General features: G+C 45.9%; 1 long non-coding RNA gene across 3 annotated transcripts in view; it reads right to left on the bottom strand.

Annotated features, from left to right (window-relative positions):
• The window catches only part of LOC144822842 (uncharacterized), a 108,352-nt gene that overhangs the window by 12,545 nt on the left and 68,496 nt on the right, over positions 1-27,311 (bottom strand). For 2 of the 3 annotated variants that reach the window (XR_013608707.1, XR_013608706.1), the window contains exon 5: positions 21,149-21,960. The exons of the other annotated variant lie outside the window; for it this stretch is intronic. This is a non-coding gene — a long non-coding RNA (uncharacterized LOC144822842). The remainder of the gene's footprint in view (positions 1-21,148; positions 21,961-27,311) is intronic. 3 annotated transcript variants of the gene reach the window in all.

The raw sequence follows: 27,311 nt of genomic DNA, 5'->3' as shown, positions 1-27,311 counted from the left end.
ATAGTAAATATGAAATAAGGGTCCCAGCAAGGGTTTTATTTTTGAATTCAACGTTACAGCTACAAAAGGTCTATGTTACTAGAGCTCTTATACTGAAATTATCAGTAGCTGTTGTAGTTGTTGTGACACCCAAGAATTGGTGATTGGACCTCAAATACTACCACACTAGCTTTGAGGAATTGGAACTATTCAGACATACGAAACCAGTTCAAAAATGAAAAGCAACACAAGAATTTATATTTCAAAGAGACTTATTCTTTATATCTTTGAATCAAACTCATATATTATAAGGGTACATAATCAACTTAATTACTACCAAATCTTAAGTATAAGGAAACGGACATTCATTCCATAAATACAAAAGATTAAAAATCCAGTCTGTATAATGAGTAAAAATGACTTCTTGTTGAAATAGCCAGTAAGTCAGATGAAAATAAATGCAGACATGGACTGGTATGTTGACGTTTCGGTCTTATATGGTATTATCCCAAGACCATCATCAGGATGAAGGGTTAATGTAGTATTGATGACCCCTAAAGAATCACATAACATGAAATTAGCATATGATCTCTATCAGTGTTGCTGACATAATAGACACCCCTAGATTAGAAAAAGAGATATCATGTCTCAGCCAGATAGGCCTTATGGGCGGTTGGCTTAGTGAAAAAGAAGCTCTATTCCTGATAGACAAGGCTCCAACTGTGCCGGCCATATACATCCTCCCCAAGGTGCATAAAAATACCACTCAACCACCGGGTAGGCCCATAGTGTCAGGGTGCAATTCAATTCTCAAACCCCTAGCACAATATGCTGACCACTATATTCAACCGTTTGCAGTAGAGGCAAAAACCTACATCAGAGATACAACATCAGTCATCAACAAACTAGAGAATCATTCATTCAATCCAGAAGAAGTATATTTGGTTACGATGGATATAGAAAGCCTCTATACCAACATTCCCCAACAAGAGGCTTTGACTATACTGAGCGATCTTCTAGACTCTCGCTGTTGACCCCATGAAGTACCAACTGACTTCATACTTGAATGCGTGAGAATCTCCCTTATGCGAAAACTTCTTTCTCTTCGAAAGAAGCTATTTCCAACAACTTAAAGGAGTAGCAATGGGGGCAATATATGCCCCAGACATAGCGAACATCTATGTCTCAGAGTTTGAGAAGAGATTCATTTACCATCCTTTGAATGCAAACCTGGCCAACATTTCATGTTGGCTCAGGTATATTGATGACGTGTTTGTCATCTGGAGAGGTAGTAAAGATTTCCTTGCCAACTTTCACCTATGGCTCAATGAAAGAAATCCCAATTTGACATTCACCCTAGAAAGCAATAACCAAGAGATGAATTCTCTGGTTTTAACAATCAAAGTGAATGATGATAACACCTTGTATACAACACTCTATACAAAACCCACCGCTAGAAATACTCTCTTAAAATACAGCAGCCATCACCCTAAGGCATTGCCGGATGGCTTACCCTTTGGACAATTTCTCAGTTTACGGAGGAAGTGTACAAAGAAAACAGACTATTTCAGAGAAGCTAAGGCCCTGAAAAATAAACTGTTAGAGAGGGGGTATCCTAATAAACTTCTCAAAAACTCTCTCACGAGAGCGTGGTATAACAACCGAGATTTGCTACTTTCCAATGGAACCAAAAAAGACATTAATCCTCTTGTCTGTGTCACAACATTTGGCACAATTAGTAACCAGCTGGAAAAAATAATAACAAAGCACTGGTCACTTCTCACAGAGCTGCCTGAACTCAAAGAGAAACCACTTTTTTCATTCAAACGAGGCCGTAATCTACGTGATAGGCTAGTACATGCGTATGAAACAAAAAATCTGAATCTTGTGGAGAACAACTAGTCCCTCTGATAGGACATTTCAAATGCAACAATTGCATGGCTTGTAGTACCACTTCCCACATCAAGACATTCGAACTTAATGGTAAGACAATCACGATTAAGAATTTCTCAAACTGTCGAACACAAAATGTGGTATACTGTAAACAGTGTCCCTGTAGCCTGATATACATTGGCAAGACAACCCAGATGATAAAACAAAGAATTCTACAACACCAGTCTCGAATAAGGTGTAGAATTGAAAATGCGCCCTTAGTCGAACACTTTCTACATTTTAAACACACTGAAAGAGAAATGAAATGGTGGGTGATAGAGGTGATCAAACCCACCATTAGACAACATAACGTGGACAGACTTTTGACCCTGAAAGAAAATCAGTGGATTGAATCCACCAACAGCATAAAAAATGGGTTGAACTCCTTTACAGAATGGCATACACTAGCCTGTTTGACTTAGATCTGCAAGGTCATATACTGCCCCATCCAATAGGCCCTGGTCCAGTTATACATATTTACCAGTTTTATTCTTGTGTACAGCATGTCAACGCCAGGTAGTTATATAGAATGTGCGCGCAACTTTGTATGCGACATTATGATCTAAATTTGAAAAGTCAAAAGCTTTTGGCAATACATGCCAATCGTACTAAATGCCTCAAAGAATCGGTAAGGTCACATACTGTCTTTTCCAGCAGGTCCTCGGTTTGTTATACATAATTATGAGTTCAAGTCTTATGTTCAGCATGTCAACGCTAGCTGGTTATACAGAATGTGCGCGCGCCTTTGGATGCGACAGTATGATCTGAATTTGAAAAGTAAAATTGTCTGTATGCATGCTAATCGAACTTAATGTATCCAAAGAGGTAGTTTTGCTTAAGAAACTAGATCTTTTGGACAGTTCTGTGATCCATCATATATTTTCACGAAATATCCCATAGGTCTGCTAACACGAAACACTCTTTTCCGAGATGGTAATGTCATTTACACAAGTTGAAATTAGACATTTCAAAATGGCGTATGACATAGCCTTCAATACCCATCATAAATATACGTGAATGAGCCATCTGAGCCACAAAAGTTCGGCATTGTGAATACATTGTGATTAGCCAAACAACTGTGTAACACAGGTCTTGTTTAATTCAATAGTTGATCGTGTACAAATACAGGTGACTTTATATCTAACCAAGGAATAACAAAATAAATTACACAGTAACAATAAATTGAGAACAAATATTCATAAGCATCTGGAGTCGATGCATTTGATAATATGGGCAATAGACTTTAGCCTTTTTCACTATTCGAGGCAGGTTATCCATACGTTTAGTCAATTAAAATATGGCCGCTTTATTCGTGTGACATAATAGTACCGATAAGTGCCGCCACTAGAGACACTACCGCTGCAATGCGGAAATGAGGTATAAAAATGGCCGATATGGTGCAGCTTGTTGATAACCTCCGACTAGATTCCTCGGTTGCAGTGTTCTCGTCTACGCGTATTTTCAAACTTACAGAAAGTAAGTACAGCTTGCTGCTAGGTGCGACTAGATATTGGGTTTACACCAGCTTAGTTTCCTTAACCATTACCAACTGGGGTGTTGTTAAACTATCGTGTCTTCTGACACTTGACTGTTCGGCCTGACCTTTGGTTCTCCGACTGTGAGGACAGAAATGTAACGTAATTCTTCCTCCCTGTACACATAAACTGATTGTTTGGTTATAGTACATACCCTTATGAATGCGAGGACAGAGAAATAAACAAACTCTGCCTCTTAACACCACGTAACGATTGTTTGTCGGCAACAATCAATTGGCCTAAGACCAGCTGATGTACAGAAACAATTTTCTGTCCAATAGTTTGACAGGACCAGCGAATGCATTAGGGTTCTATGATTCGGCTGTCTTAGCCTATATGTCTACAATGAACATCCATCATGTTCACGTAGGATTAACTTTTCGCTGGCAACTCACTTACAACTAGGACAATGCGCAAAGATAGCTTCCCTATATCGATGTGAGCAACTGAACCCTCTATACATTGCACTGCTGGCATATTGCCAAGAATGTTTCATAATAAAGTGACAATCTTGGGTAGAAATAGTTGCCCAGTCAAATTTACAATGACTAATACAAGGTGAAAACGATCGTTTCATTACTGAATTTTGGTTGTTCGTCTATTTTTCAGTTGGATCTGGTTTTTACTGTGGAAGAACCATAATCTGGCTTGGTACTTTTGACCGAACGCCTTCCAAGGGAGATATTTGTGACTCCCTAAGGTAAAAGTTTCTAAAGATATGTACTCACATGACTATGTTTAGTGCATAACATTTTTTGCTAGAGCTTGAAAAAATCCGCTTTGCCTCCTTTCCACAGAGTGTGACATCACAAACTAAATCGTTGTTCAAAAGTCACACAGTGCATTCTGTTTTTTTTAAAAGTAAGTAGTTAATATGACTGTGATCGAAGAAAAACCGCAGCCATATTCAAATATGTTCACACCATTTAAGTTTAAAATGTCATTATTTGTCGCCACACCGACAGAAATTTATGTTAGAACTATGAAGTCTAAGACAACTTGAGTCTGAGTTTAAATAGATTGAATGTATTTATGATCAAGTTTCTTTTATGTCAGCAACACTGATAGAGATCATATGTTAATTTCATGTTATGTCATTCTTTAGGGGTCATCAATACTACATTAACCCTTCGTCCTGATGATGGTCTTGGGATAATACCATATAAGACCGAAACGTCGACATACCAGTCCATGTCTGCATTTATTTTCATCTGACTTACTGGCTATTTCAACAAGAAGTCATTTTTACTCATTATACAGACTGGGTTTTTAATCTTTTGTATTTATGGAATGAATGTCCGTTTCCTTATACTTAGGATTTGGTAGTAATTAAGTTGATTATGTACCCTTATAATATATGAGTTTGATTCAAAGATATAAAGAATAAGTCTCTTTGAAATATAAATTCTTGTGTTGCTTTTCATTTTTGAACTGGTTTCATATGTCTGAATAGTTCTAATTCCTCAAAGCTAGTGTGGCAGTATTTGAGGTCCAATCACCAATTCTTGGGTGTCACAACAACTACGACAGCTACTGATAATTTCAGTTTAAGAGCTCTAGTAACATAGACCTTTTGACGCTGTAACGTTGAATTCAAAAATAAAACCCTTGCTGGTACCCTTATTTCATATTTACTATTTGCCCGAGCCCGCAAGGGTATATTGGGTTACCCATCCCTTCTCAGCAAAATTGCAGCGCAGCTAATTTCTGCTATGGGCCACTCTTCAAGTGGTTGAACGGGTTAATACTTGTTAAAACTTTCCCTAACATCTTCATGGAGATAGACATTAGATTCCTTTAATGTCTGAGGTTGAAACTCTTTCGTACACGGAAGAATATGTCCAAAAAATAGCAGCAGGTCCTTCCCTTTTGGGCAATAAAGGTGCAGTCTCCCATTCACCCTATGAATCAGACCTGAACCAATAAGAAAGACTCAAAAAGAAGCTGGTAAGAACGGAGCTTCATGCCAAATTCCTTACTGACTGCCTTAACGCTAACATCATACCTACAGGGCTTCAGATTAAAAACATTCCTATTATCTTCACAGATGACAACGATTTTAAAATTGGCTTCAGTTTCGCAGCGAATAAATGTTCAAGAACGTGGATGGTTTTAAGCATCGAAACTGTAGCCAAACAGATCATACTTTTACTGAAGGAAATAGAAATAATTGAAAATAAGATTAACTCTGACAGCAACATCACCAACGCCAAGTTGCTCTTAGATAAGGTGGCACAAACGATCAAGGAATTTGAGATCTTTAATGCACAAAAGAAAACTGACAAACTCCACAAAGATATCCGTGGATATAACAAGGACAAAACCTATCCTTATTTACAAAAAGATTTTTACGAACCTCAAAATACCAACAGGGGTGCTCAACACTTTCAACAAAAAAGAACAACTTTTCAGATACAGGATCTGACACAGACTCAGAACAACAAGGTGGGCAGTCTAGACCCAATTTTGACCAACATCCCTCAACCTCCCGACAGTCTTTTTTAGCGCAGGACAGGAGAGGAACAGGCCGTCCCCGGAACAACAGAGGTGGGAGAAGAGGATGGTTTTGGAACCAATACACCCCAGGCCAACGCCAGACACGGAATCAATATTACGAATGGTAGGAGATAATGACACCATCCCTATCTTCAATATTTCCAATCATATTCTCACGGATTCAGAAATAGGGGTTCTTTCCTCTGGGCTTTCCTTCGTACCAACAAATAGAAACAGTCAGTTTCAAACTAAACTTGAATTGTACAAATTCTTTAGAACCATCAGATTAAAGAATTTTTTCTTTAATAAACCATCCAACCAAGAAAGAAATGTCACAGGTCTACGTCCACCATCAACCTTTTTTCCATTAAAAAACATGGTGTCAAAGGAAATAGTCATTTTTGAAAATGCAGTCTTAATTGAAATGGAAAATCTCTTTAAACAATTGCCCTTTGCCAGGAACAATCTAAGTAAGGAAGATTTTTTTTTTTTTGTAAAATATTTTTATTGCGGAAACATAGAAGGCACAGGTCCTCATTGCCTCTCAGGCAGACCGAGTGCCAAAGAGCAGTTACATGCAATGTTCAGAGTAAAACACAGCCATATGGGCCCACATCCCGGAGGTTGGGCGGCGTAAAGTCAGTGCATGTCTCAAGGAATCATAGCCATACTTGAACAATATGTATACATCACTGTGTCCGCTGATTCTTACAGATATTTACACTCTCCCATGTCTTCCATGCAGTCCCACTCCCATCCCACGGGGTAAATACTCTTTGCAGTAAAACATAGTCTTAACATAGAACAAAAAACAACAACCCCCCGTGCGTGGCATCAGTAATAAAGTATGCAGAAAAGTCAGGCTATCCATGTGAGGCCCGAAAGGTGCAGGCATCTCATCCAGACGTAGACCTTCGGGAATCAAAGCAATTCACAGATATAGACAACAGGGAACATTAGCGCGCGTCTAGCAGGGCATTACCCTGGACCAGGGCCCTCCAACCCGTCTTCCTCCCCGTCACCCTCGGAACCAGACCCCCTAGGGGTGAACAATTCGGCACTGGTGGCATCCGAGTCATCATCTGTCAACCCCTCCGCACACTTCATCCTCCAGGCAAGCAAATCATCTTGGAGTTTTCCATCACGGCGTGTGCGCTGCATAAGCGTCTCCTCAGCCAGGGACCACTCTCTAGCATCCCTCAGCCAGAGGGATATCTCGGGAGCCCTCTGCCCCATCCAAGTTATAGCCACACGCCGCCTTGCCAACACCAGCAATAATTGTAGAAACTTGTAGGACAGGTTCCTCTTTTTGGGCTTGGGTACCAGTGTCAAGAGACAATGGAGCGGATCCAGAGTAATCCAGAGTTTTGTAGCACGACCAATATGGTCCACCACCTCCCTCCAAAAGTTACCGACCAGTGGGCACTCCCAGGCTAGATGAAAGAACCCAGCTCTCTCGGCTCCACACCTAGGGCAGTTGTGTCGCCTATCTAAATCTAAATGCGATTCAGAGAGACCGGGGTCATATAGGTGAGGTGGACAAAGTTAAAGTGGATCAGCTTGAATCGTGCATTACACGAGACTTTCTGGGTCAGGAGCCCAATTCGCTTGCGCTGTCCCGGCTAAAGGGCCACCCCTAAGTCTGCCTCCCAGGCCGCCCAGGACGGCGCGGTCGGTGGGGCCGAGTCCTGTCGCATGGCGGAGTATAAGAGGGAGACCAACCTCCTTCCTCTACCACACGATAAGAGGATGTCAAGGGTGTGAGTCAGCGGAGGTGCCTCCGGGAACTGAGGCTACGTTGTTCTAGCGACTTCTTGGAGCCCTCTGTAATGCAGATATTGCCCCCTGCCCAATTCGATGGAATCCGTGGCCCGTTCAAAGGACATAAAGGAGTCATCTGGATAGAGATCCGCCAAGGTCTCACAACCTCCGTTCCGCCACTCCCGGTAGGACACGTTCTCCTCCATTCGGAGCACCGGGGCTAAAATCCACACTGGCAGCTCCCTATGGAAGGGGGTCCGCCTCAATACCTTCTCGACAAACCGCTGCCAAATTCCCGCTGTGTGTCACACCACATAGGGCAAGGCCTCGTCTGCTCCCCTTCCCTGCTTCAGAGCCTCTCTCAGAGCCTTCTCGTTTGCTCTGCCCATCAGGATTCGTAGCTCCCAGTTATCCTCATCAGCGAACCACCGTGCCGCTGGCAGGAGCTGCGCTGCATAGTAATAGAGGTCAAACCTCGGAGCCTCTAGGCCCCCCTCCTCCCAACTCCGGACCACCGTGCGTAGAGCAACTCTGCTACGCCCGCCCGCCCAAAGCAGAGAAGTGAGCAGCGAGTCAAGCGTGCGAAATATTCGAGGGGGAAGCGGGCACAGGGTATTTTGCAAGATATACTTTTAGGGGGGTGGGAGCGCACCAGACACGCCCCAACGTAATTACCTCTTGCATGATGGTTCATGTAGTTCATTATTTCTCGCTCAATTCAATTCAAAGTGTTCATAGCCAGTGCTGTATTATTGGTTTCAATTCGTATCCCTAGACACGTGTTTCATGATTCCTCAATCGTCAGTAGGGAAAAAAGCTAAGTTCATAGGTTGCAGGGCGTGCTGCCTCATCTCTCAGGACCAGTTCCACTCACAGCATGAAGGCGCAGGCTCCCGAGCTCGTCAGCTCACAAAAATGTTATACTTTTACGGGGGTGGGAGCGCACCAGACACGCCCCAACGTAATTACCTCTTGCATGATGGTTCATGTAGTTCATTATTTCTCGCTCAATTCAATTCAAAGTGTAACATCCTGGGGAGCATCACCATCTTGGTGACCGCCAAACGTCCCATAAGGGAGAGAGGAAGTGTGTTCCAGAAGGACACCGACTGGTGAAGAGTCTTGAGCACGCGGTCGGCGTTGCGGGCCAGAAGGTGTTCATCGGTCAAGGCCACCTGAATGCCAAGATAGCGTAACGCCTCTCGCTCCCATCTCAGTCCTAGACACGGGGGAGCGACGTCCGGGTCGGCAGCACAACCCGTCAGCGGGAAAATCAAAGATTTTCCAGGGTTGATGCGCAGTCCAGAGGCTGTGCCAAAGTGGTCCAAAATCCGCAGCAAAGTGGGAAGCGATTCGCTGGGGGCCGTCAAATAGAATAGAGCGTTGTCGGCGTAGAGGGAGATCACGTTTGTGGTCTCGCCCACCCTAATGCCCCACTGCTCCAACTCGGCGCGAGCGGAAACCGCCAAGAGCTCTATTGCCAGAGCAAACAGGAGCGGGGAGAGGGGGCACCCCTGTCGGGTGCCCCTCCCCAGGGGCAACTCCTCAGAGCGGGCCAACACAAGCCGAACTCTAGCCCGGGGTGCCCCATAGAGCACTCGGATCCAGTTACAGAACACCGGCCCGAACCCCGTCCTCTGGAGCACCTCCAGTAAATACCCCCAGTTAACCGTGTCAAAAGCCTTAGCTAGATCGATTGACACCAGTACGTGAGAATCCTCCCTCCCACGTACCTCATGGAGGATATGGTTCAGACGCCGCAAGTTCATCGCCGTGTTACGGCCAGGGATGAACCCACACTGGTCTGGGTTGATCAAATGGGCCATGTGGGGGGCTAAGCGAGAAGCCAACAGTTTAGTGAGGATCTTTGCGTCCGTGTTGATCAGGGTGATAGGCCGGAATGCAGCGGGATCACAACCATCCCCACCCGGTTTTAGGATCATACAGACCTCTCCCTGGTTCATAGTGGGCGGGAGAACACCAGACTCCAGTGCTTCATTATAAACCTGCAACAAGAGGGGGGCTAGGACTTCACCGAACGAATGGTAAAATTCAGGCGGGAAACCGTCCCCACCTGGGGTCTTAGCCCGTGGCAGGGCGGCCAACGCAGCACTGAGCTCCTGAAGCGTTAACCCTGCATCCAGTTACTCCGCCGCTCCCCTCGAAAGGGTCTGGAGATCCAAGTCCTGAAGATAGGGCCGATAGGAAGCCTCCGTGATCGAGGGGTCAGCTGCATACACGGCCTCCAGAAGGGATCGGAGGACCTCAAGAATAGCAGACTCCGAGTGCACCATATTCCCAGGTGGGGCCCGCAGGGCAACTATCCTCTCAGGTGCGAACTCCCGTAGAAGAATCCAGGCCAGCAGCCGGCCAGATTTGTCACCCTCGCGGTGGAGACGCTGTCTGTATTGGCCCAACGTGTATTTATCAAGGCGGGTGAGAATGTCATGCACAGACACCTGGGCCGTCTTCTCCGCCTCCTGGTCCAAAGTGTCAGGATCCGGCCGAGTCTGACAGTGCCGGAGCACATTCTCAGCATCTTGTAAGTCAGAGAGTAGCTGACCCCATATGTGAGGCCCATGCAGGCTCCGCGCATCACCGCCTTCAGGGCCTCCCACCTGGTGGAGTAGGGCAGGTCACCACTCTCCCAGTTCAAATCTATGTAGTCCGATAGGGCAGTCGCCACATGTTCTCTTCCCACCTGGTCTTGGAGGATTTCCATCGGCATCCGCCAGGTACGGGGACGGGCAGCCTGGTCAGTCCACTGTGCCATGCACGTTACCGGGGCATGATCCGACAAGTAGCGGGCCTGGTGTGTAACCGTCAAAGTGAGAGACAGAGCAAGATTGGCCGCAAGGACGCGGTCCAGTCTACTATGTGTTCCGTGCGTCGGGGTATGACAAGTATACAGTCTCTGTGTGGGGTGACTCATGCGCCACACATTCACAGCCCCCAAATTGTGCATGACTTCCTGAAGGCGTGCCGTCATACGGGGCTTCGTGCCAGAGCGAGGAGGATGTCTGTCCATTTCGGGGTCCAATACGCAATTGAAATCCCCAAGCCAGAGGAAGGAAGCATCTACGTCTGAAACAACGAGATCCTGAAGGTGGGAGAAAAAGTTCGGGTCATCGATATTCGGTGCATAGGAGTTCAAGAGTAAGAATTCCCTGTTATCTAGCCTGATCCGCAAAAGCAGATACCTGCCTTCGACGTCTGCTTCAACATATTGGACAGCACAGGGAATCCCAGGCGCCACCCAGATAAGGACCCCCCCTGGCATACGTGGTGAAGGAGGAATGGAACATCTGGCCTCTCCATTTCTTGGACAGCCGCTGAGCACCCTTCTCATCTAAATGGGTCTCCTGAAGGCACGCCACAGAGACCCCATGTCGCTTGAGGAAGGAAAGGACCCTGTGTCTCTTGGTGCAAGTACCCAAACCGCGCACATTCCAAGTTAAGAATTTAACACCCATGGTCAAAGATTGTGCCTGAACGGGCCGTGTGATGTATACATTGCGACCTGCCACCTCCGGGCCCAGACACCAGCTAGACCGGAAGGAACAGCCCACCCAGCCAGCCACATGGAAACCTGAATCACAATATATTTAATGCCAGTAACATTTTCCGCACTCACCCCATCCCACCCTCCAAAAACCCTCAAACTCCGAACCCCCTCAAAAACACTCCCCTCCCCCCCACCCACGAGCAAAAGGACAGCAACAACCAAAAATGCTACCCCGCCCTTCCCCTGCCAGTGCCAGGACGTACACAGCCACCCCATTCAGCCCACTCAACACACACTCACACACAACCAAACCAATTCCACCCACCCCCCCCTCCCAGCTCCACATGGGACCCAGCTTCGCAGGACAATCTCTAGGCATGTCTGCTGATATCAGCCTCAGGTCGGGCCAGTCTTCCGTCCAGGAAATGTGGACCCCACCCTTCATACCTGTGTCTAGTGGGATGCAAGTCCTCCGTTCCACCCAGCCATCCAAGGGCTCCCAGTACAAGGTAGGAGCATCAGTGAGCCACCAATGGACGAATAGAAGGCCCTTCAAAGTACATCAAACCATAAACAAGACAGTACCTCAAGCTGGGGCCTCCTCCAGCCGTGGCTCGGAAAGGCCAGTTTCAGGGATCACCGGAGCCGTAGAGTCTGTATCGAGCATAGTGTCCTGCAGGGTATCTGGGACCAAAATCTCTACAGGGGCGGATGCTCCGGGGGACTTCGGAGTGGCTCCCGTCGATGACAATCCCATGCGGAGAGCACCATCAGCTCCCACCGTGACTCGGGGCTCCACAGAACCCCGTGATCCAGATCGGCGTCTCCCTCTGCCCAGACGTCGTCGGTGGGGACGGGTCTCCCACGACTCACGGGGACCACCACATTCACCGGGGGGCAGGTTGTCCCCCCTTATCTCCAGCCATTTCCACACCTCCGCCGGGGATTCAAAGAAGTGCGCTCGGCCTTGCGAGAGCACCTTGAGTTTAGCCGGATATAAGAGCATGTATTGAATCTTCATCTCCCGGAGTTTTTGCTTAACTCCCAGGTAGGACTTCCGCTGTTCCAGCACTTGTTGGGTATAATCAGGATACATGGACACTCGACTGTTCTCGATTGTGAGAGACTCCGCTTCCCTTGCCGCCTTCAAGATACAATCACGATCTTTGTAGTTTAGTATCTTTGCAATTAGAGCCCTAGGGGGTTCACCCGGGCGCGGAGGGGGTACCAGGGCCCTATGCGCCCGTTCGATGACGAAAACACTGGACAGGCCTTGCGGACACAGCTGGGTGCGGATCCAGGTCTCAAGGAAGCGCTCCGCATTTCCCGCCTCCAGTCGTTCCGGCACACCCAGGACCCTGATGTTGCTGCGACGAGCCCTTCCTTCTGCATCCTCAGCTCTTCTCTCCAGCGCTCGTGTAGTGGCTGTAAGGTGTGCGACCGACTTCTGCAAGGAGGCCACCTCCCCCTGCAGTTGAGTGATATTACCCTCCGCGTCTGTGACCTTGTCCGCGACCTTTCGGAGATCTGTTCGCAGCAGATTGACATCTATCGAAACAGTCTCTATCTGTCTCTCCAGGGCAGAGTGGGATCCCTGTATGGCCTTCAATATCTCCGCACGGGTCGGCTCTACCGGACCATCCCCACCGTCGTCCGACCCGTTTGCCGCGTAATCCTCTGTGATGGCAGGCGCGGCGTAGTATACTGTACAATGGTGTTAGGCTGGGAAGACCTCGAGGTCCTATCCTTACGGGTCGCCATCAGGAGGAGAAAGTCATACACCTCTTGCAATGCGCCACAGAGGAGTCCCCCCAGGAACCCCCGGTCAGGCACCCAGTGCAAGGACGTTCTGGAGTCGGAAATGTCAGGTGATTTTAGCTCTCCACCAGGTAGCTTCCAGCAGGTGCAACTCGGGAGGTGACCATATAGAACAGAGTTGCAGTCGGGCCAAGCAGGGGCGCAGAGGCAGCTCACCCCACGCACCACAGTCCAGTTCCCGGGTAGTATTTAATAATGAAGCGTCCAGTGGCTTATAACCCACCCGCCAGAACAGGCAGTGGGAGCTGAGGTAATCCGGCTGATGCAAATGGCAGGGCCCTTGCGCCGGACGGGCGCCCGAGACGTCGTCAGTCACCCCCACAAGCAGCAGCACGACCACTAAGGCTCCAGGGGCGCCCTTCCGTAGGAAGCGCCCGGTGGCAGCGCGGCACCGGTCAGCGGGCCTCCAGCTAGTATGTTTCTGTGGCGCATAGAGACAAGCGCCTCGGGTGAAGGGCAAGATGGCGGCTCAGTGGGGGAGGGGCGGCGATCCGGTCATGCCCGTCCCTTGATGCCCAACACCCAGATCTGACACAGGCCGCGCCGCACCCCCTCGGGTCCCCAAAGAGTAGACAAAAGTTCACCGCAGGGGCGCTCACCCGTTGGGAGGCTCCGCTCCACTGCAGCGTCAGGAGGAGGGGTGAACGCCGCGAGTCCGCCTCCCGGGTCCAAGGTCCGCCAGGTCGCCAAGGCCGCCCGGTGACACCCGGCCGTACACCAACGCCTGCCAGGTGCAGCCCCGAATAAGGAAAGGCTCCGCCAATGTTGGGCCCGAATCTGGGCCGGTCAGGAGCCACGTATGAACGGGCCGCCTCCGCTGCAATGCTCCGGCGTAGGCCCAGACCACGGCCTCACGTAGGTCGCACCGGCGCCCTCAGAGCGCCCGCAGTATCTCCGGATCAGTTTACAGGGGTTTCTCGAGCCGCCGCTTCAGCGCGGGGGTCCCCCAACATGAGGGAAGCTTCAGGCGTGTAAATCCGGGAAAAAACAGCCCAGGCAGGATCTATTGAAAGGATAACTGGGTCCTCGAGACGGGAGCTGGCGGAGCTCAGGTCCTGTCGGCCATGCTACTTGGCCACGCCCCAAGTAGTAAAGAAGCTTTGAGAAATCTTGAAACCCTACCAGATACCCTTATAAAACCGACATATCCCTTTGGGATAGAATAGCATACAGGAATGGAGTCTTAAAACAGCTTTCAGTAACAGATAACTACAAACGACTTTCCAGCAACCCTACCCCTAGATTAGAAAAAGAGATATCATGTCTCAGCCAGATAGGCCTTAAGGGCGGTTGGCTTAGTGAAAAAGAAGCTCTATTCCTGATAAACAAGGCTCCAACTGTGCCGGCCATATACATCCTCCCCAAGGTGCATAAAAATACCACTCAACCACCGGGGAGTCCCATAGTGTCAGGGTGCAATTCAATTCTCAAACCCCTAGCACAATATGCCGACCACTTCATTCGACCGTTTGCAGTAGAGGCAAAAACCTACATCAGAGATACAACATTAGTCATCAACAAACTAGAGAATCATTCATTCAATCCAGAAGAAGAATATTTGGTTACGATGGATATAGAAAGCCTCTATACCAACATTCCCCAACAAGAGGCTTTGACTATACTGAGCGATCTTCTAGACTCTCGCTGTCGACCCCATGAAGTACCAACTGACTTCATACTTGAATGCATTAGAATCTCCTTATGCGAAAACGTCTTTCTCTTCGAAAGAAGCTATTTCCAACAACTCAAAGGAGTAGCAATGGGGGCAATATATGCCCCAGACATAGCGAACATCTATGTCTCAGAGTTTGAGAAGAGATTCATTTACCATCCTTTGAATCCATACCTGGCCAACATTTCATGTTGGCTCAGGTATATTGATGACGTGTTTGTCATCTGGAGAGGTAGTAAAGATCTCCTTGCCAACTTTCACCTATGGCTCAATGAAAGAAATCCCAATTTGACATTCACCCTAGAAAGCAATAACCAAGAGATGAATTTTCTGGATTTAACAATCAAAGTGAATGATGATAACACCTTGTATACAACACTCTATACAAAACCCACCGCTAGAAATACTCTCTTAAAATACAGCAGCCATCACCCCAAGGCATTGCGGGATGGCTTACCCTTTGGACAATTTCTCTGTTTACGGAGGAATTGTACAAAGAAAACAGACTATTTCAGAGAAGCTAAGGCCCTGAAAAATAAACTGTTAGAGAGGGGGTATCCTAATAAACTTCTCAAAAACTCTCTCAAGAGAGCGTGGTATAACCACAGAGATTTGCTACTTTCCAATGGAACCAAAAAAGACATTAATCCTCTTGTCTGTGTCACAACATTTGGCACAATTAGTTACCAGGTGAAAAAGATAATAACAAAGCACTGGTCACTTCTCACAGAGCTGCCTGAACTCAAAGAGAAACCACTTTTTTCATTCAAACGAGGCCGTAATCTATGTGATAGGCTAGTACATGCGTATGAAACAAAAAATCTGAATCTTGTGGATAACATGAAACAACTAGTCCCTCTGATAGGACATTTCAAATGCAACAATTGCATGGCTTGTAGTACCACTTCCAACATCAAGTCATTCGAACTTAATGGTAAGACAATCACGATTAAGAATTTCTCAAACTGTCGAACACAAAATGTGGTATACTGTATACAGTGTCCCTGTGGCCTGATATACATTGGCAAGACCACCCAGATGATAAAACAAAGAATTCTACAACACCAGTCTCGAATAAGGTGTAGAATTGAAAATGCGCCCTTAGTCGAACACTTTCTACATTTTAAACACACTGAAAGAGAAATGAAATGGTGGGTGATAGAGGTGATCAAACCCACCATTAGACAACATAACGTGGACAGACTTTTGACCCTGAAAGAAAATCAGTGGATTGAATCCACCAACAGCATAAAAAATGGGTTGAACTCCTTTACAGAATGGCATACACTAGCCTGTTTGACTTAGATCTGCAAGGTCATATACTGTCACATCCAATAGGCCCTGGTCCAGTTATACATATTTACCAGTTTTATTCTTGTGTACAGCATGTCAACGCCAGGTAGTTATATAGAATGTGCGCGCAACTTTGGATGCGACAGTATGATCTAAATTTGAAAAGTCAAACATTTTTTGCAATACATGCCAATCGTACTAAATGCCTCAAAGGATCGGTAAGGTCATATACTGTCTTTTCCAGCAGGTCCTCGGTTTGTTATACATAATTATGAGTTCAAGTCTTATGTTCAGAATGTCAACGCTAGCTGGTTATACAGAATGTGCGCGCGCCTTTGGATGCGACAGTATGATCTGAATTTGAAAAGTAAAATTGTCTGTATGCATGCTAATCGAACTTAATGCCTCCAAAGAATTAGTTTTGCTTAAGAAACTAGATTGTACACGCTCTAGGAGCGACAGATTTGTGTTGAAGTATATGTGTATGTACTATTCTTTTGGACAGTTCTGTGATCCATCATATATTTTCACGAAATATCCCATAGGTCTGCTAACACGAAACACTCTTTTCCGAGATGGTAATGTCATTTACACAAGTTGAAATTAGACATTTCAAAATGGCGTATGTCATAGCCCAATAACCCATCATAAATATACGTGAATGAGCCATCTGAGCCACAAAAGTTCGGCATCGTGAATACATTGTGATTAGCCAAACAACTGTGTAACACAGGTCTTGTTTAATTCAATAGTTGATCGTGTACAAATACAGGTGACTTTATATCTAACCAAGGAATAACAAAATAAATTACACAGTAACAATAAATTGAGAACAAATATTCATAAGCATCTGGAGTCGATGCATTTGATAATATGGGTAATAGACTTTAGCCTTTTTCACTATTCGAGGCAGGTTATCCATAAGTTTAGTCATTTAAAGATGGCCGCCTTATTCGTGTGACATAATAGTACCGATAAGTGCCGCCACTAGAGACACTACCGCTGCAATGCGGAAATGAGGTATAAAAATGGCTGCTATGGTGCAGCTTGTTGATAACCTCCGACTAGATTCCTCGGTTGCAGTGTTCCCGTCTACGCGTATTTTCAAACTTACAGAAAGTAAGTACAGCTTTCTGCTAGGTGCTACTAGATATTGGGTTTACACCAGCTTAGTTTCCTTAACCATTACCAACTGGGGTGTTGTTAAACTATCGTGTCTTCTGACACTTGACTGTTCTGCCTGACCTTTGATTCTCCGACTGTGAGGACAGAAATGTAACGTAATTCTTCCTCCCTGTACACATAAACTGATTGTTTGGTTATAGTACATACCCTTATGAATGCGAGGACAGAGAAATAAACAAACTCTGTCTCTTAACACCACGTAACGATGTTTGTCGGCAACAATCAATTGGCCTAAGACCAGCTGATGTACAGAAACAATTTTCTGTCCAATAGTATGACAGGACCAGCGAATGCATTAGGGTTCTATGATTCGGCTGTCTTAGCCTATATGTCTACAATGAACATCCATCATGTTCACGTAGGATTAACTTTTCGCTGGCAACTCACTTACAACTAGGACAATGCGCAAAGATAGCTTCGCTATATTGATGTTAGCACCTGAACCCTCTATACATTGCACTGCTGGCATATTGCCAAGAATGTTTCAAAATAAAGTGACAATCTTGAGTAGAAATAGTTGCCCAGTCGAATTTACAATGACTAATACAAGGTGTAAACTATCGTTTCATTACTGAATTTTGGTTGTTCGTCTATTTTTCAGTTGGATCTGGTTTTTACTGTGGAAGAACCATAATCTGGCTTGGTACTTTTGACCGAACGCCTTCCAAGGGAGATATTTGTGACTCCCTAAGGTAAAAGTTTCTAAAGATATGTACTCACATGACTATGTTTAGTGCATAAAAAATTTTGCTAGAGCTTGAAAAAATCCTCTTTCTTTGCCTCCTTTCCACAGAGTGTGACATCACAAACTAAATCGTTGTTCAGAAGTCACACAGTGCAATCTGTTTTTTTTAAAAGTAAGTAGTTAATATGACTGTGATCGAAGAAAAACCGCAGCCATATTCAAATATGTTCACACCATTTAAGTTTAAAATGTCATTATTTGTCGCCACACCGACAGAAATGTATGTTAGAACTATGAAGTCTAAGACAACTTGAGTCTGAGTTTAAATAGATTGAATATATTTATGATCAAGTTTCTATTATGTCAGCAACACTGATAGAGATCATATGTTAATTTCATGTTATGTCATTCTTTAGGGGTCATCAATACTACATTAACCCTTCGTCCTGATGATGGTCTTGGGATAATACCATATAAGACTGAAACGTCGACATACCAGTCCATGTCTGCATTTATTTTCATCTGACTTACTGGCTATTTCAACAAGAAGTCATTTTTACTCATTATACAGACTGAATTTTTAATCTTTTGTATTTATGGAATGAATGTCCGTTTCCTTATACTTAAGATTTGGTAGTAATTAAGTTGATTATGTACCATTATAATATATGAGTTTGATTCAAAGATATAAAGAATAAATCTCTTTGAAATATAAATTCTTGTGTTGCTTTTCATTTTTGAACTGGTTTCGTATGTCTGAATAGTTCTAATTCCTCAAAGCTAGTGTGGTAGTATTTGAGGTCCAATCACCAATTCTTGGGTGTCACAACAACTACGACAGCTACTGATAATTTCAGTTTAAGAGCTCTAGTAACATAGACCTTTTGATGCTGTAACGTTGAATTAAAAAATAAAACCCTTGCTGGTCCCCCTATTTCATATTTACTATTTGCCCGAGCCCGCAAGGGTATATTGGGTTACCCACCCCTTCTCAGCAAAATTGCTAATAGAAAGCATGCTTAAGAGTAATGTCAAGTGAGCCTGGGAAAGAAATTCAGATAGCGGCTCCGAAGTCTCAAATTGCTGCAGATTCTAAGTAAACGTAAGTGGCGAAGGAGCTATGAAAATTGGTCCGTACTCAATAACCAAGCCTCCCTAGTCCAATTAGTGACCTGGGCAGTGAGGTCTTGAGAGCAAATGTATGCTCAGATAGGAAAGTAAATACTAGTAGCTCCTAAATTCCCCAGTTCGGGCCATATTTTGAATATAAAACTCGGAGCGTCCGTTTCTTGTGTCTAGGAAATGGACGCCTACGGGTGCTGGGATTGTTTGTGGATACCTTTATTGGGTCTTATCACAGTACCCGATTGAGATGTCTCCTTTTGCTTCCTGACTTAACTATGGAAAAACATTACCACAGTTTGAATAAAAGAATTCTACTTTGAGATACTGTATTTTAGAACTTTTACAGTGAAATTGATGACCAGTCTACAGATTTCCAAATATTCTCAGTGAACTATTTTAAACTCTGAGTTTTATACACTTTTGTAACAATCGCGGCATTTTTACAAAAGTGCCGATTTTGCGGCAAATCGCGAAATCCTGGAAAGTCTGTATAGTGTTTATAGTGATTACAGCGACTTCACAGTACTTTTCCTGCTCTTTGAAGACCACCTGTCTCTCAAATTGCGGTGCTACAATATCATTGTGCTCACAACCTTTCTTCTTCTTCTCTGGAACGTGGAGAGGAGCATTCCTGACTCTGCCCATTTTTGAGACTTTATCCAATATCAGATCCTTGATGGCTTCTTCATTTCTTGTACATTTGAATCGTCAAGTGTGCCTGAGTTGCCGCACTGCCTTGGTGACTTATAAAGAATACACTGGAGTTCTAGTTACAGTCACTTTAGCTCCTTCACTCCTTGGTACCTGGTGACCCATCCCTCTGCTGCCTATTGTCCCCTTTTAATCTCATAGTGCCCAACATGTTAGGCCCAGGCCTAACAGTGACTGGGGAAAACTCCTACACCCTGGCCTACCCCCCCACCTCTCCAAAACCGCTGGCAAATCATTCAAGCACGCCACCCTAAAAAGCCACCCGAGACGCTGATATCCGACCTGCGCTACAGTACGGACATCTGCATAACCATTCATGACCTTATCTTCTACTCCAGAAGAACCGCCTCTTGGCACAAAACCTTTGCTCACCTTCTTAATGTTCGCTCAACCAGGAACATTCCATAAGGCACCAAGCTCACAATAGCGCCCTCTTCAGCCCTGCGAACTGACCTCACCATCACCCTCTACAGAAACTGCATCATTCTGGTCCAAGCCTCTTTCAATAACCTCAATAAATTCGCCGACTTATTCCCCCTCCTCAGAAACCACGCGCACAACACCGACAGGGTAACTAACACCTGCACCTATGCGTGCAGGTGTTCGGCCATCCTAGCGTGCCTATCTACCCGATTACCCCCTCCAAGGGCTTCCAACACTGCTGTTCCTATTCTCCCCAGAATGTCTCCTGACCCTGACCACAGAATCTCTATTACACCGTTGATCTCTCCCCACCTAGCGCCTCACACTGACCGTGAGACTGGTACGTTCCAAAAGTCCCCTGATTCAGATCAAGCTAGCCCTATAAGGGTTATCAACAATGATCACCCCAACCCTCATAGCTCGTCCCCCGGCACCTCCAACAGACTTCTGACCACCACTTCGCCAGTCATCCAACTGAACCATGAAATTAGTACACCTCCAAAGACCCCCGACTCAACTCAAGTCAACCTTTCTCCACTTCCACCTATGCATGCCGCAGGTACTTCTCCTGAACCTCTGCCCCCCTGCCCTCTAGCACCTCCCTCCTATATTGATCTCAAAACCCTGCACTCCAGAGCGGCCAAGCTAACTCAGAGAATTCATATTTTCATTTTGGACCTAATGAACCTCCTTCGCCTTGCCAAACTCTCCCTCGCCAACCTGAAACCCCCACTGATATCCATCCACCCGACGTCACAGAGCCTCCCAAGCACCCACTACCCCTAACCTTAAGACACCTCTGCCTGCGCAAGCAATCTTATCACATATCAGAGGAGGAATCCCGAGCACTCACCCTCTCTTACAATCCTACCACTGCCACCTCTTCTCCACTAGACCTCACTGAAAACGAAATCCTAACCATCATCCAAGACCACAATCCTGTCCAAGTCACCCCGTGTCCACTAGTTGCGAGTCCTGAGCATACCATCAGCACAGTCACCATCAACCCCAACAGAGCAGTTACCCACCTGTGGGGGAGGGGAAGGAACAGGACGGAAACTGGCTCTGGGAAGGTACGGTTTTATTTTCTTTAGAACACGTTTGTGTCTGCTCGTTAGTCTTTCTGCAGCAAACTGTGCGGGGTCCGTGGTGGTGGCGGGCACTTAGGTCTGTCAGGCGGCTTCTGGACCAGGCCTCGTTCTTCCTCTTCAGTTCAGCGGTGAAGCATCAGCCCCCACAGTAAGGAAAGGAGAAATAGGAAGCGGTCAGTCGGGTTTTTTAACCTATTCCCACTTCTAAAGGGCCGGGAGTGAGGAGATACCTTGCTGCACTCGTGGAATCAGTGTAATCTATTCACAGTAGCGATTCGGTGAGGGGGTGAGGTGTCGGGTCACAGGGAAGGGGTTGTGAGGAAAACGGGAGGGGTTCGGCTTGTGAGTTGGAGCGGCGTGCTCTGAGACGATCTATGGGCGTCCCCGCCTCCCTGCCAACCCGAGAGACGGTCTCGTACCTGGAGTAGCTACGCTCTCCCGTGAGCGAGGCTCAGGGATGAGCGGCGTCGTTGGCCTCCTGGCTCTGCCTCCGTTTGCGCTGTCGTAGGCTCCTCGCTGTTCCTCGGAAGGTATGTGCAGCTTCTCCTTGATTCTCCCGCGGCTCCACTACTCTACTCCTCCACGTCGGTGACGTCGTACACCTTCTGTTGTATTTCCAGGATTAAATCCAGTGATTCTCTGCTGACGCTCGTTGTGGGTGGAGCCACGTCACAAAAGAAATCCCAGTTAAAGGCTCCCTGTTCTTTTTCTTCGTGTGTTTCCTGATCAGTGTCCCAAGACCAGTTCTCCTGTTGGGAATGAGAGAGAGAGTGTGAATCTTCATGTGACCTCTGGGGCAGGCCTGCCGGCCACATACCACCCCCCCTGGTCTCTACCGATTGGGGAGAGGAGGAACCCTAGAAAGGTAGTCAGCGTTACCATTGTCCTTACCCTTCCTATGTCTAACCTCAAACGAGAAGGGTTGAAGTGATAAAAACCAGCTTAGTAGCCTGGGGTTTTGTGCCTTGTTTCGGCACATTCACTGGAGTGGAGCATGATCTGTATATAACAGAAAAGGGCGTCCTTCTAAATAGTATTTCAGTTTATTCACCGGCCACTTTATGGCTAGGCATTCCCTTTCAATGGTAGGGTATTTACACTCCCTGGGAAACAGTTTCCTACTGATGTAGGACTGGATGTTCTAGCCCATCTTCACCTATCTGTGAAAGTACAGCTCCTAACCCTGAATTGGAGGCATCTGTGGACAAAATGAAGATTTTGTCAAAATTGGTTGAGATTAGTACTGGGTTGGTTGTTATAATATCTTTCAGTTTTTCAAAGGCTTGACGTACTTCTACGGTAGGGTGACCTAGTGAGTTCTGTTTGACTTCCTTTCTCAGTAGGTTAGTTAGGGGGCGGCTAATTTGGCAAACTGGGATACAAACCGTTGGTAATAGCCGAAGAGGCCGAGTAAGGCTCTAAGTTCTCTCTTAGTGGAAGAAAAAGGCGTATTGGAGATGACCTTAACTTTCTCTGCCTGTGGGGCTACCACTCATACTCCCAGTATGTACCCTAGATATTTAACGTGGGTGTAGGCTAAGGCTTTCAGAATGGTCTGTAAGTGTTGCAGATGTTCTGTCCATGTTGGACTAAATACCACGATGTCATCGAGGTATGCCGAGCAAAACGATGAGTATGGTTGCAGTATGGTGTTCATTAGACGTTGAAACGATGCCGGCACCCCATGTAGTTTAAATCATAAAACAATAAACTCGTATAACCCTTCTTCTGTAGAAAAGGCTGTTTTTTTCTTGTCTTCCTCTCACAAAGGGACCTGTTGTAATGAAGTTGGATTCCCCAAGCTTTTCGATTAATTCGTCCACCCTAGGGATAGGATACGCATCGAAGGATGAGATGGCATTTAAGGCTCTAAAGCCCATACAATAACAGGTGGAGCCGTCCAGCTTGGGGACCATGACTATCGGCGAAGCCCAATTGCTTTTAGAAGGGCGGATTACTCCCAGTTGTAGCATGTCATTAATTTCCTTCCTAATCGTTTCCCGGTGAGCAGCTGGGATACGATTTGGTCTTTGTTTCACATATTTTCCTTCTGGGGTCTCAATATGGTGCTCGGCTAGTTGTGTTCTCCTTGGTAGGTCTGAGAATATGTCGGAAAAAGGTTTTAGGGTGTTTTGCAGGCTGTGTTTCTGCTCAGGAGTCAGATCCTCATTTATCGGTAACAGGTCTAGAGTTGTTGCGTTTTGTTGTGTCAACATCATTACTGGGGTATCTTTGGGCTTAGGCCTCAACCATGTTTTAAGTAGGTTGATGTGATAACACTGCCTTCTGGTAGGCGAGACCTGTACTCTATATTTGGTCTTACCAATGGTCTCAACTACAGGATAAGGTCCCAACCACTCGCTCTGAATTTTTTTTGTGGAGGAGGGCAAGAGTACCAACACCCAGTCACCCACTGTTAGTGTTCTCCATCTCTTACCCTTATCATACTGCTTCCTTTGCTTTTCTTGACTTCTCTCTAAATTGGTGGCGTCTAGTTCTCTGAGTTTCCCGATTCTGGATCTTAGCTCTTGTGTGTATTCCAGCAGGGATTTTTGCTCATTTTCTTCCTCTTTCCCCCAGGCATCTCATGTAATTTCTAGGAGGGACCTTGGTTGTCGCCCATATAGTAGCTCAAATGCTGAATAGCCGGTACTACTTTGTACCTGAGCCCGCAAAATGTATAAAGCCAGAGGTAACAGCCTGTCCCAATCTTTTACTTCTGCTGAAAGAATTTTCTTTAAGGTGGTCTTGAGGGTTCTATTGTACCTATCGACTAATCCATCGGTTTGCGGATGGTATACAGAGGTACGAATATGCCTGAGCTCTAAGGTCTTACACACTTCCTTCATTAACCTTGACACAAAGGGGGTGCCTTGGTCCGTTAAAATCTCTTTAGGAAAGCCAACCCTGGATAACAATTCAATCAGCTTTTCGGATATGTTCTTGGTCGTGGGGGCTCCAAGTGGAAATGCTTCAGAAAAACGTGTGTTATAATCCACTATGACTAATGCGTATGCATTTCCTTTAGGGCTTTTAGGGAGGGGGTCTATCAGGTCCATTCCTACCCTCTCGAAGGGTTTCCCTATGAGGGGTAAGGGTTGGAGAGGGACAGCGGGTGGACTTTGTAGATTCCTTTTTTTGACACACTTCACAAGATTGGCAGTATTTCTGTGTGTCTTTATAAATTCCGGGCCAATAGAAATGTCGTACTAGATTTTGCGTGGTCTTTTCTGATCCTGAATGCCCTGCTGTGAGATGAGCATGTGAGTAAAAAAGTATCTGGTCCCGAAATGTGACTGGCCCCACCAACTGTAAGGCTCCTCCCTGAGCAGCCTCTCTATACAGGAGATCATTCTTAATAACAAAACGTGGATATGGAGGGGAGGGGACATCTTTGTTCACGTGTGCGTTTTCCCATGCATTAAGCAGTGTGGGGTCATTAGCTTGTGAGAACTTAAAACTACAATCCAATACCCACGGCTCTTTTGTGGTCATAGCTGGATATGTCTTGACGGGAACAATAGCCTGACAATCTAGATTCTTTTGAAACATATCCATGAACTTGGGATTATCCACCCCTATGATAAGGTCTTCGGGGAGAGTCTCCACCACCCCCACCCTCACTGTGCATGGAGATTGATTGTCAGTGATCAAGGTGACTATGGCTACAGGGTACGGTTTTACGTCGCAGTGTACACAGCGTATATGAACTGTGGAGTCAGGTGCATATTGGGTCAGAAGCACCCATTTTTTTGTATAACGGACTGTTTGCAGCCTGAGTCTAATAAGGCACTTATCTGCTTACCGTTAACCCTTACATTCATGTGAAACGAGGGGCCCATTTCAGCCGAATACAGGACAGCCTTAGGGATGTAACCCACTTCCATGGGCTCCTCCGCTGGTTTTCTCCTGGGGCATAGTCGAGCAATGTAGCCCCACTCCCCACACTCAAAACATTGGGGGCCTCTAGTAGGTGGGGGTTCAATCCTTTTCGGCTTGCTTCTTTGTATCTCCACTGGGGCTTTTGGTTTCTTCTCTCCTTTTGGTAGAGCCCCTGCCTTGGCCTGTTTCTCCAACTCCCATGGATAAGCCCGCTGTTGAGCTCTGGCATAATTGGCAGCCATCTCGATGGCTTGTCCCGGTGTGAGGTGGGAGTGTTGTTTGAGCCACCTCTGTGTTCCGTGAGGAAGAGCCTCAAAAAACTGCTCTAAGTAAATCCTATTCATTATGTCTTCCTTTGTGCTGTTGTTGGGCCTCAACCACTTATCAGCGGCCATCTTTAATCTGAAAAATAGGGTCTTAGGGTTCTCTCCAGCCACTCCTCTCTCTTTGCGAAACGGTACGCGGTAGGCCTCCGCGTCTAGTCCCAAATGGTCCAAGATCACTTCCTTTATTTCAGCATAAGGAGTGATACCGCTAGCGTTTGCTACTTGGTAAGCCGCCTGGGCTTCCCCTGTTAGCAACGGCGCTAAAAAAAATGGCCACTTGTCCTCGGGCCACCCACAGGCTCTGGCGGCTCTCTCAAAGTTTGTAAGAAAGGAATCCGGGTCCTTCCCTGTTATGTACTTTTGCAGGGATACCCCGGCAGGATGTGGAACATGGGTATGCCTTTCTCCCTGGGTCACTGGGTGGGTTCCTGGACTACTTTCTGTAGGCCTTCAAGTTGTGCAGAGATGGTGTTTCTAAAGACTTCCTGATCCTGTTGGGCTGAGGCCATTTGTCTTTCGATGGCCCATTCCAGTTTTTCCTGCCCTTTTATTAAATGTTGGATGAGGTTATCTATCATGGGATTGTTGTGTAGGAATCTAGGACCGTAGTGTAATTTTCCAGATTCATGCCCATATATAGGTATAAATTACCCGATCCTTATATAGGCATAGAAATCATTACCATATTTAGACTGAGCCTATGCAGCCCAAATACGCAAGGCTACTTCCACTAAGTTCAGAGAATCAACAACGATTTCTTAGAAAAACCCGCCTTCAGCAGCTTGGGACATCCCCTTGCCTGAATACTAATTTATCTAGGAAATCATGGAGTTTTCAAAGAACTGAGTCTTTGATGATGTTATTATGTCCAATCATACGTCAAACTTGGCACCTTCAAGGTATAAATATGCCTACATTTGCCCAGACAAACACACAGTGGTTTGGAGCAGTTCGACTATCTACTTGGCCGACGCGCCCTGCTGCAGCAAGTGCTGAAGGAAGCCGACCCTCCAGCTGACGCACTAAGAGACGCTGTCTTTTCTCTGCCGAGAAATCCAGCTCTAGTGTTTTCAGGCTACCCTTGCGGGTTGCTGGGAAATCGAGTCCTGAGAGAGAGGTATAAGACCTCCTTCATTCTAAAACCAAGGTACGGAGCTGATTAGACCCTTAGAGATTTCTTGGAATAGATTCTTGTCAAAGAATACTGAACTTGAGCTACACCTCACTTACTTCTTCCCTTGTACTAGACTTAGGTTAGGTGCACCCGGGTATGCGTATTCACCAGTTGAGTACTTTTAGTCGTTATTTATCACTATATGTATTGTATGTATTACATGTTATTTTATATGGCTTAGAAACCATACCATGCTTTTACAGTACGACTTTATAATACTTTTTGTATTATATGCCTTGTACTTTATAACCAGTATTAGGATTGTAGCAGTACATTTCTTATGCTTGAGAAAGAAGACTGTTCAATAAATACTTTTATTGAAAACGCCCGTCTCTCTATGTCTCAGCACCTTTGGTGAAACGAAGCATGCACGATTGACTGAGGAAAATAGCTATCTATTGTTTCCGCGACTCTAGAGATTGATTTCTTATTCTTGGGAAACAAAGTTGTCATGTTTATGCGGTTGTCAGAAACTAATCCCTTCTTGTGAATTCGAGAAAGTTTCTAGTGACCTCTGAGCTAGCTGACACTCACAATTAAGTTTAATATATTCGGTAGAGACCTGGTCGACCTCAGTCCTACGTCTAAACTACAGGATATATTATTCCAATGCGCAGAGCCTATTGGGAATATAGGAACTACACTACGGGATCACTGATGGATGGGCATCCCACTTCTGACACCAGTTGTGGGGGCCGGGAAGGAACATGACGGAAAC

Source organism: Lissotriton helveticus, chromosome 3_1 (assembly GCF_964261635.1).
Source record: "Lissotriton helveticus chromosome 3_1, aLisHel1.1, whole genome shotgun sequence".
NCBI classification, from domain to species: Eukaryota; Metazoa; Chordata; class Amphibia; order Caudata; family Salamandridae; genus Lissotriton; species Lissotriton helveticus.
The sequence above is the reverse complement of the archived record's forward strand: the minus strand, read 5'-3'. Positions and strand labels throughout refer to the sequence as shown.